Below are 12,252 nucleotides of genomic sequence, written 5' to 3'. Positions count from 1 at the left end.
CAAGTGTACTGTTCGGGTCAATATGACCCGACATAATAAAATGTTGAAAAAACTTCTACACACACGTATTTTTCGTACAGTTGTTCAAAAAAGTGTTCAAATGTGTGTGAAACATTATGGGACTTCACTGCTAAGGTCATCAGTCCCTAAGCTTACACACTACTTAACCTAAATTGTCCTAAGGACAAACACACACACCCATGCCCGAAGGAGGTCTCGAACCTCCGCCGGGGCCAGCCGCACAGTCCATGACTGCAGCGCCCAAGACCGCTCGGCTAATCCCGCGCGGCCGTACAGTTGTAAGCCGTCGACATTGTTATATTATAATACGTTGTTAATGATCATAGCAGTGATAATAATAATAATAATAATAATAATAATAAGATACAGAACTTCACTAAAGAAAATCTATTATTTTAGTATTCATGCAGCGTATATTAGGAACAACAGACATTTCCACCAAAAAGTCATTTTCAGTAACCATCTGTCCGTCTCCCCATATCACTTTCTTTCCTTCTTACTCACTGCAGCTTGTACACAAGCAAGTGACGCGTGTTTTGCATACATGTTTATTATACTTTCCACTCAACATGTTTGTTTTATTGTCATTGCTTGAAGGACAGAAATTACAGCGCGTCCATTTAATAGAGTTCCCTGTTGCTACTGATTTAGCCATACCTCCCACTCTTTCAGGGTCTTGGATGCTGCTGACCATTCTCAAAGAATCTTCTGTTCTTGGAAAATGCGTCCTTGATGCAATGTGCTCTGCAACCAGTGACTTTCCAAGTTCCTCAAAAAATATTTTCCTTCTACTCAATTTTCTTTAATTGTACTTCAGTTAGGGTCAATGGAATTTCACAAGATATTTGCATTATAAGCAGCAACATCAAGAATATTGTAGAAAACTATCATGGACCATCTATTGGATTTTCGTTTGCATGTATATGTACCTGCTAGCTGATCGAGTGTGTCTGCAGCCCCTTTGGTTGAATTATAGTCCAAATTCATTTTTGGCTTCTTATCAGCCCTGTCATTTATTTCCCCACAACTGTGGAGAGTGCTCATTAGTACAACATTCTTATTTCTATTAGGAATATATTTGACCACTGTAGTGTCATTTTTTAAGTAAAATGAAGAGCTATTAACCTCTTTGCAGGTCATACTTTGTGGAAGCTCTGGCTTACTTTTATGTATTGTTCCTAACATTGTCAGTTTCCTTTTCAGGAGCAGCTGTCCCAAATTGTTCGACGTAAAAAAATTGTCACATGTTACATTATGATCTCGCAAATCTGAGGTAATATCATCAACTGCTCTTATTCCTCGATTTTTTTCTGGTGCCGCTCCACTCTCCTTTCCTGTATAAATTTGGGCTTTCAGTACATATGAAGATTTGCTGTCACACAGAGTCCATATCTTGACCCCATATTTTGCCGGTATGCTGGGGATGTACTGCTTGAATGGAAAGCGGCCTCTTAAATGCTACCAGTTGCTCGTCGACGGTTTCATTTTACACTGGGTTATACAGTTTAGGAAGGACTTCTAACCGCTTCTCCCAGAGACTGCGAATTGCGGTGGGTTTATCAGTACGTCGTCATCTCTCTCTTGTGGTTTTCTTATCAAATCGCAAGACGCTCAATATTTTACGGAATGTTTCTAGGGACATGGTGGCTCGAAATATGTTCCGCCCAGTATCCTTATCCCACGAACTTTTTGTAGATTCCCCATGTGAGCGATATACCCGCAGGCAATAGGAGTTCTAAGGATGTGTGAGAAACAGAAACATCGAAGTTTGTCCATTGTATTGAGCTATTACTAATTCTTCAAAACTCAGCGTCAGTCTGTGATGTAATCGCCATGGTGTCACTATTCAGACCGATCACAAACGATTGAGCTGGCCGCTGTGGCCGAGCGATTCTAGGCGTGAAGTCCGGAACCGCGCTGCTGCTACGATCGCAGGTTCCAATCCTGCCTCGGGCATGGGTGTGTGTGATGTCCTTAGGTTAGTTAGGTTTAAGTAGTTCTAAGTCTAGAGGGACTGATGACCTCGGATGTTAAGCCCCATAGTGCTTAGAGCCATTTGAACCATTTAAACAAACGATAGAGAACACAAACTGAGCAGAAACAATACCTCATTCGAACAGTTGCCAAGTCGTAATGACAAGTCCGTTGTTGTAAACATGGCGCTTCTGTTGACTTGAATGTTGAGAGTAACGGAAGTCTTTCCTACTACTGTAAAATATGGGACAACCACAAAGTAGCTGACTTTAGAATAATCATATTAGTGTCGGGTCACACTGGCCCGAACATTACGTGTGTAACTCCTAAGGTTTATGAGCAGATTACATAAAATATTTTAAAACTTTCTTAACTACATACTGTCCTTGCATTTTCAAAGTCACCAAATTTCGCAAAGTTATTTTGATATTTAAATAATAAGAAAATAAATTTATAACCATTTCGAGTCATATAGACCCGAACAGAACAGCAGGGTTAACATAATTCTGGTTAGGCCTACGAATAAATAACTCATTACAGAGGAAAATTCTTAGTTACAGATGGTTCAGATGGCTCTGAGCTCTATGGGACTTAACATCTCAGGTCATCAGTCCCCTATAACTTAGAACTACTTAAACCTAACTAACCTAAGGACATCACACACATCCATGCCCGAGGCAGGATTCGAACCTGCGACCTTAGCGGTCGCGCGGTTCCAGACTAAAGAGCCTAGAACCGCTCGGCCACACCGGCCGGCTCTCAATTACAGCCAGCAGCTCTTGTACAGCACAGTTGCGTGCTACAAAACAATTTTCAGTGTGGATTTGGATATTTCGGGTTTATCACTCTTTTTTTTCAGTTCTGATGGAAAGCTACTGAAAATCAAAATTGCTGAACAGTGCACACCCTTCTGTACAATTCTTAAGGAAGTATTATTCCACTGAAAATAGATTTTTCCGTCTAGTGTTCACTGAATTAACGTTGCTGTTGTCTGTCACGACAGATCCCATGATGGTGTATAATACAAGGTGGTAGAGTTAGTGTTCCAACACACCTGAACAGCGGCCAACACCAGTGACCTCCTCGATCACTCTTTTGTGGACTAAGGATATTCTTGGTAAGTGCATAAGTTCCCCCGAAACACAACACCGTACACATTATAGAATGAAAGTAAGTAAAGTAAACAATCCTTCCCGTTTGAGTGCCAGAGGCAGCGGAGATCAATGTTGCGGTGAAAATAGCAATATTCGGTTTTTGTACAATATCTTGAACGCGATATTTCAAAGAAAGCTTTCCATCTACCCTTAGTTCTAAGAAGTTAAATCGTCGACTCTATTAATGGACTACCTTAGGACAATAAAATGACGCTTTTACAAGATTTCCGTCTAAGAAACAGTTTGCATTACGTTATCCAACCACCCTGTTAGCGACATCATTTATATCAAGTTAAATGTGTTTCACAACAGCACTTGTCATCTGCAAAGAGAAATTTTTTGAGTCGTCCATCACGTTCAGTGGCAACTCATTTACACACAGCGTATCAAGAAAAGTAACAGACCGAGGACAGAACCTTATGGCACTGTCCAAAATACGTGACCTGAATCAGAACTTGGATTTTTACCAATCTAAAGTGTCGAACGCTCTCAGGAAATCTAGTAATATGGAATTTGCCTGTTGGTGTGCGTCCGTGGTTTGCGGAATATCGAGCGTGTTTCGCACGACAAACGATACTTTCTAAATCCACGTTGATTTATAGGTAGGAACTAATCTCTTCTCAGGAAACGCTGAGATGTTAAAGTCGTGGGACATCTTCCAATATCATGTCGGACGTCTTTTGTCCTGGCGTAATGCAGCAGCTGGATGTGGCATGAACTCAACAAGCCGTTGCAAGTCCCCTGCAGAAATACTGAGCCATGCTGCCTCCATAGCCACCCCAAACAGCGAAAACGTTGCCGGTGCAGAATTTTGTGCACGAACGGATCTCTCGATTATGTCCCACAAAAGATCGATGGCATTCGTGTCGGGTGATCTGGGTGGCCAAATCATTCGCTCGAATTGTCCAGAATGTTCTTCAGACCAATCGGGAACAACTGTGACCTGATGACATGGCGTATTGTCATGCTTAAAAATTACATCATTGTTTAGGAACCTGAAGTCCATGAATTACTGCAAGTGGTCTCCAGGTAGCCGAACATAACCATTACCAGTTAATGATCAGTCCAGTTGGACTGGAGGACCCAGTCCATTACTTTTGGGCGTTTTTGCTCCCCCTTTGGCGTTTGGCTTCTCCTCCTAAATTTTCTGTCATGGTGTGAGCCATTTGAGGAAGAACTCCCTCTTTAGCGTCTACTGTGTGGATACCTCTCCCCCTTCATTCTCATCGTCCTTTTCCACCATGGGCCTCCTCCGCCCCTCCGAGGTCATCAGCACCTGTAGCCAGTCCGTGTGGTACAGCTGTTAAGCATCCATATGGCTGAGCCCGCTGACTATACAGGGATCACACTGATACAAGACCTGTTGCCTCCCCATGTATGCCTAGGAGTGGCTGCTTGTCATTCTGGAGCATCGTAACTCCCAGCAATGACCGCTGTGCCAGACGGCCCTTGCTATGGCATCCACGGGGAGAGCCCCTACTGAGAGTAGCGGTACCAGGGCGGCCTCTCTGCATATGAAGTATGCTGTGCTCCACACTTCTGGCCGCTCTCATGGAGCCCCTCTTCAGAGAGGAATGGTTCTCTCTCTGCTCCTATTTTTTGCTCCTTCTGGGTGGATGCGCATGAAAAATATTAAGCTCCGAAAAACAGGGCGTTCTTTATAGCTGTTTCTTCGGTTGGCAATGGATCATTTAATGCTGCTCCTTATGACCCTATGGTCTTTCCTACCCTGGTTACACCCTGGGAGGAGGGCGAGGCTCGCCAGCTTGGGGCGAAACACTTTTCCCACTGCCTGGTCTGCGCTATGATGGGCGGGGACACGTTCAGAACCCCACCACCAAGCCCTTATTTTTTTGTGTGGAAAACAGTGAAGACAAGTTTGGTGATGTGGAGTGTCTCAGTAGGATGCAGGTAGGTTTACTGCTGATCAGAACTTATTCTGCCCCCCAATCTGCAGCCCCTCATGCTTGTGTCCATCTTGGTGACTTTGTGGTGTCCATTACCAGTCTTTGAATATGGTTCAGGGAGTCATTTTTCATAGGGACCTCATCCTTCAAACTGATGAGGAACTCTGGGCCAATCTGGAACGATGAAGCATTCAGTTTGCTTGGCATGTTCAGAAAGGTTGTAAGGACAATCACACTAATACCGGTTCCTTTATTCTGGGTTTTGAGGGAGATACCCTCCCGGAGAAGGTCAAGGTTGAATGTTGTTGATGTGACATGAAGCCATACGTCCCACCACCCATGAAGTGTTTTCGGTGCTTCCATTTCAGGCACATGTATTCCCACTGTACTGCAGACCCTTTATGCAGTGAATGTGGTCACTTACTCCCCCTTTGTTCTGACCCCCGTGTGTGTTAACTGCCACGACCATCACGCTCCACACTCAGATACAGGAGTTTAAGTCCCTTAATCGTTTATCTTACATTAAGGCTCATCATAAATATGACTGTCTTCAGCCTTTCTCAGTGACTTCTGCCTTTGCTTCTGTTATGTCCTTTCACACTTGCTTCTGGATCTTGGAGAAGCCTATTCTCCCTCTGTGCCCTGCCCTCCTCGACCTGTGAAAGGGAAGAAGAAGGAACATAAGTCCCAGGACAAGGTCCCCCCTTCCCAGTGCCCCTTGAGATGCCACCTCCACCCTCGCAAACTGAGTCTGACCTCTTATTTACAGATGTCTCCCCAACCTCATTGGCTGATGGTCATAGTGAACCAGTGGCGTGATTGGCTCTAGCCTTTTCGCCTCCCATTTGGATCACCACTCCATACTTATTCAGTGGAACTGTAATGGATACTATTGTCACCTCCTGGAGCTGCAACCCATTACTGCCTTTTACTCAGCAGCTTGTGTCATTCTCTACGAATCTCATTTTACTGATGCTCGCTCACCAACCCTTTGTGGATTCAGTGTTTTCTCTCAGAACCAGGTCGGCCTTTGAGGGATTCCGGTGGCGTTTGTATCTTGGTCTGTATGGATGTTGTTAGTACATGGATCCCTCTTTGTACAACATTGCAAGCAGTTGCTGTCTGGGTCCACTTGGAATCTGCTGTCACAGTTTGCAATCTCTGTCTCCCTCTTGACAAGCCACTTACACTTGCTGCCCTCCATCAGCAACTCCTCCCTCTCTTTTCCCTCCTTGGGGATGTTAATGCCCATCACACTTTCTGGGGCAGTGCTATTCCATCTAGTCGGAGGCTGTTCACTGATCAATTTTTTGGAGACCATGACCTGTGCATTTTTAATGACGGTTCCCCTACTCATTTCCGTGACGCATATGGCACTTTTGCTGCCACTGATCTTTCGATCACTTCCCAGCTCCTTCTTCCTTCCTTACACTGGTAGCCACACAATGACCTCAGTGATAGTGACCACTTATCGTTGATTCTCTTGCTCCTTTCCCACCCCCTCATCACCAGGTTACCCCGCTCGGCTTTCCATTGTGCTGATTGGCCTCTCTACACCTCCCAGATCGTGTTCACACCTTCTTTGTCAGGTTTTATTGATGAACTCATATGTGATCTGACCGATAAGATAATTCTCACCACTAGCATTGCCATTCCCTGCTCAATGGGCCCCATTTGGCATCAGCCAGTTCTGTAGTGGAGCACAACCATTGCTGTTGCCATTCATTATCATCACGACTTGAAACATCTTAAGCAGCACCCATCCTTCACCATTCTTATTGACTTCATATGTCTTCATGCCAAAGCCCCTTACTTAATAAAACGGAACTTTTTCTCCTCCCTAGACTCTTCTGTTCCTCATCACAGGCATGGGCTACATTCCTAACCCTCCAAGGTTGTCAGTGACAGTCCTCAATTCTGGCCCTTGCCCTTCCTGATGGCCTTTGTACAGATCCATCAGTTCTCGCAGAACACCTGATGACCCATTTTGTGATGACATCAGTATCAGCCTCGTATCCAGGTACTTCTTGCTGAATACCTCACAGCCCATTTTGCAACAGCGTCGGCGTCAGCCTTCTATCCAGCCGCCTTCCTCCTCTGGAAACTGTGGGCTGAAGCTTCCCATTTATGTTTCGTCCCTTGTCTAGCGGAATTCTACAATGAAGCTTTTACTGAATGAGAATTCCTTCTGGCCCTCTCTTCATCCCACGATTCAGGTATTGACCCTGATTCCTTCCATAACCAATTGCTTCAACACCTTAATTGTCCACAATGACATATCTAATCCAGGAGAATAACTATATTTATCTGTAAGGCATTTTCCCTTTGAAGGGAATGACAGTATTGTGGTTCCTGTCCTTACATACGGCAAGGGTCCGTTGTCCTTGATAGTTACCAGCCGATCAGTCTGACCCATGTCCCATGTAAATTACTAGAATGGATGGTGGCCCATCAGCTCATTTGTGTCCTCAAATTTTGGGCCCTTTTTTTCCTTACCAGTTCAGCTTTTGGGATGGACGGTCTCCAATCAGTCGTCTGCTTTGATTGGAAATCTCAGTTTGGCAGGCCTTTTCTCAGCGCCTTCATCTTGTTACAGTTTCCTTCGACATTTGTACGGCCTACGACACAGCTTGTGCTCCATGAGTGAGGTCTTCAAGGACCCCTCCCGATTTTTATTTGCCAGTTCCTGTCCCACTGGTCGTTCAGTGTTTGAGTTTGCACTGTTCTCAGCTCTCCATACACTCAGGGGAATGGCGTTCCACAGGGCTGTGTATTAAGCGCACTTCTTTTTCTCATAACTAGTAATGCACTTGTGGCCCCTTCCAGACCACTGGTCAACCCTGCTCTCTATATGGATGATTTCTGTACTTTGGTAGCTCCCATTCAGTCGGCTCTGAAGAGTGACAGCTCCAGTGTGACATACGGCGTGCTTCCGCGTGGAAACACTCAAATGACTTTTAATTATCTCCCCTTAAGTCGAGAGTGGTGGATTTCTATCGCCATACTATGGTCCATCCTCACCCTGAGTTCTAACCCGATGCCCAAAACCTGACTGTGGTCCCCCAGTTCTGTTTCTTGCGTCATTCTTTTTGACAACAAGGTTACTTGGTTGCCCCTTAGCCATCATCTGAAGGTTGGCTGTTTTCGTAAACTCAGCGTTCTTTGCTTCCTTGCCCACGCTCTTGGGGCACAGATCGTTCAGCTGTTCTCTGCCATAATTGGGCATTAGTTCTGTCTCATCTGAACTATGGTTGTCAAGTTTATGGGTCAGGTGCTCATTCCAGACTGCTCCTCTTGGACCTGGTTCACTATAATGGTCTCCATTTAGCTGTTGGTGACTTTCGCACTATACATGTCCATAGCCTTCCAGTTGATGCTGGAAAGCCTCCTCTTTTGGTTCAGCACTCCCACCTACTGGTTTCCTCTGCCATCACTATCTGCTCTTCCCCTGCTCAGCCCTCCTATTCTATTCTTTTTGCAGCTTTGTGACGCCACCTTCCCGCTGTCTGCCCTTGGGTCGATTTACCAGTTGGTCTCCACCTCACTTCTCTCCGCCATGATTTCCATCTTGGTTAGTTCCTCAGACCCAGATTCGGATAGATTTCTTCTATGGACTGAAAGCCGCCATCACTCCAATGCTGTTCTATCGTTTATTTGGAATGCTCTTACAGGAGTTTCAGGATGCCATTGTTTTTTACACCAATGACTCTAAATCCACCGATCATGTGGGATATGACTTAACATCTACTGTTGGCACAGAACATCATCTCTTGCCTGCCACGTGTATAGTGTTTACTGCAGAACTGATGGCCATCTTTGGCCCTCTGTTTTGTTACATGATCTTTCCTCACCCGAGTTTTGTCTTGCACAAGCTCAATGAGTGGCCTTCAGGCTAGCACTCGGTGTTTTTTCCGCCACCCTTTGGTCTCTGTTATCCACGAACTTCACGCCATGTAGGTGACCCGGCTGTTGAACTTTCTCATCATCTGGTTATGGGGTTGGTCACCTACCTCCCATTCTCCATAACACCTCTTTGGGCAGATTTGCAGCTTTACATCAAATTCCTTTTTGCTCAGTTGTGGGCTGACTCTTGGGAGGCTACCCCCTTTCTAATAAATTTTCGCGTGATCAAGGAGACTCTGATCATATGCCGTTCTTCCGTCCTCCTCCCCCAGCGGGAATCTACCACCATCCAGCGTCGTTATATTGGCCATACTAAGCTGACCCATGGTTTTTTACTCTGAAATGAGCTCCTCTCCCTTTCGTGATCGACCCTCATGGTGATCCATATTTTGCTGGACTGTCCCCACCTTTTGGTCCTTCACACTAAATACAACCTCCCACCTTTCCTGTCCCGAATATTAGCGGACCACAGTCACTTGATAGGTCTGTCCTCAGTTTTCTTCATGAAAGTGGTTTGTGCTCCCTGGTTTAAGTCCTTGAATTTCCCCATGGAGTTGGAGTCCCTTAGTAAGCATTGTCGGTGGTTGTGCAGGCACTGGCCTTGCCTCCTCAGTGGGCAGGTTCTCCACCCCCTCTTTTTCCATATGTTTGGCCTGGTTTCTGTGCCATTTTGTTTCCCATTTTTCGTGTCTTCTTCCCCTGGTATTGTTCCCGTTATGTTGTGATCATGCTATGGTATGGGAACGGAATGGGTCGATGTTAGTTCTGGTGCCCAACACACATAGCGTTTCTGGGGTGCCCCTGCTCGCACTGTCTCGCCCCCCCCCCCCCCCTTCGCCCTTGTCCCTTCCTCTTCCTGCTGCCCCAAGGTCCTTTAACCTGTCCGTTTTCTCTTCTCCTTGACTGGACTGTGCTATTTGTGTTGTTACTCCCTTGGTTTCGCTACCTCAGGTCATGGGACCAACGACCTCGTGTTTGGTTCCCATCCCCAGTCAACTAACCAACCAAAAGCGCCTACCTTACTGACTCACACTTAGAAACTCACACTTGTTCCATGTGCAGTTCAACTGGAAGTCTGTGAGGAAATTTTGATTGCAGACGTCACGCACAACTTCCTATCAGAAACAGTCAACCAAAATTAATAACATATGTAACTGTTCTGTTTGGGCGGACCGACCGCACTATGGGTGAACGTGGGAGAAATGTGAAGGAAGAAGTTACAGAAACTACCGTCGAAGAGTAGGGGAACGGAATGGAAAGCGATAAAGCTGACAATAAATGTGAATCGATCAATGAGGATGATATCAGAGTCCCTGATAATACTCATGATGAACACAAAAAAAGCATCTATGAAATTGGAAGAACGTGTGGAGACGACAGTAAGCGTTAATGAAACTATCATACAGAACGTGGGAACTGAGTGGAGAGCGGAACAGTAGACAACAAAAGTAAATCAATCGACAAAGATGCTCTCAGCTTAACTGACAACGGACTGTATGACGGCCATCATAATGCGCTATTGGAGCGGTAGATGATGTGGAGATGGCAAAAAGCATTAGTGAAAGAAAGGAACAACTGAAAAACATTGAAAACAGGTACTCTGAATACACAAAAAACAAATTCGACGACGAATCTATGACCGTTGAAGGCATCACGCTGAAAAATCCGAGGAAAATGGACGCAGTAACAAAATCTCTTTTACACTGCGATTGTTTTCAAAAGCTTCATATCGAAAATACAAAGCAACAAAAGTACCTAGTTCAAAACAGACAAGGCAAGCTGGGATAAAGCTGAGAAGAGCTGTCCAAACTCCTGTCTCGAATATCTAAGAACTTAAAGGGCAAATAAGAACAATGAAATCGTACCAATCTCTCTGTTTAATGCCAAAAAATTGCATTAGCAGCATAAAAAATTTCATCCTGGGCAGAAGACCCACCGAATCAAGCCTAACTTCTATTGTGCAATAAGAAGTAACGATGATCTGACGCAGAATGATATAGACGATTTAGAACCCCAACCAGTAAACTCACAGTGAAACAACATGCAAAGGTTTCCAGTATCATCTAAGAACAGAAAGATGGAAAATATTAAGAAACCCAAGACTGGGACAGAGAACCATGAACAAAGAGAAACATTAGTCCTAAAATTATAAAGAAACTTTGCTTCAGCTATTTTCTAAAAGGCGAGAGTTTTGTCTTTAATGCATACAAAAACCTCAACTAACAGCAAAAGGCATAGAAACACCAAAATTACCTACTAAATGAAGTTTATACTTACCCTAGTAGACTCAGTTTTCGTTGAGAGTTTACACTGCACTAAGTTTCTAACAAAAAGGTTGAGATAAAACTCTGATCGTCAAGAAGACGTTGATTTTACATTCTCTTTCCTTTTAATTTTTTGTCACTGTAGAAATTGTCCTTTGTCTTGCTGGGAGATAAAGATATTTTAATTTATTCGCCGTGAAGGGAAAGTACCAAGCCTAACAAGAAGAATGGTTATTCTGTATTTAATCTATTTCACGAGATATCACTTTTCTTTATTACTCCCATTTCTAAACGATCACAGACTATTGAAAGGAGAGTACTGACAGTGCACATTGGAAATTTTTTAAGGAAAATACAGTGAGGAAGCTCGCTGGTAAGGGCATAAAAAGAAAGCTCAGTTCGTAAGAGCAATGGCATCGGAAGGTGAGGTTCAGGGTTCGAGTCTCGGTTAGGTATTCCGTTTTAATGTGGCAGGAAGTTTCAAACCAACACACACTCCGCTGCGGAGCGCGACATCCATTCCGCATCCTGAAGTGCCATAAGAAAGGAGCCCGGAGTAGTAGACTGGCGTTAACTTAAAAGGCAGTCCTTGTCTGTCATTGAAAAATATATGAATCAACAACGTAACTCGAAGTAGAGCTATTCGATGCCGGTGATAAGGATTTGTGCACTTGAAGTAGTAGTTCTTAGTTCTCACACATTACTGATAACAATGTGGTTGAAATTTATAAAAGTTTACATCTTCCTCTAAGCATATAAAATAACTTCTTTCCTAAAGTGTACACACACACCTACAGATTTTCGCAATGCGATCAGGTTTTCAGCTGATGTGATTGTCTTGACCGAGGGACTGATGAGCTCATTGTCTAGTCCTTTCTCCCCTACCCCCCTTCCCCCTCCGCAACCATCCAATCAAACACACACACACACACACACACACACACACACACACACACATACTGACTGATCGCTAAATTGGAAATATGCAAGCCAGCCACTCTGCAACACACTTAAACAGCCAGCCAAAGA

Source organism: Schistocerca cancellata, chromosome 4 (genome assembly GCF_023864275.1).
Source record: "Schistocerca cancellata isolate TAMUIC-IGC-003103 chromosome 4, iqSchCanc2.1, whole genome shotgun sequence".
Classification (NCBI taxonomy): Eukaryota; Metazoa; Arthropoda; class Insecta; order Orthoptera; family Acrididae; genus Schistocerca; species Schistocerca cancellata.
This window is presented reverse-complemented; position numbering follows the sequence as displayed.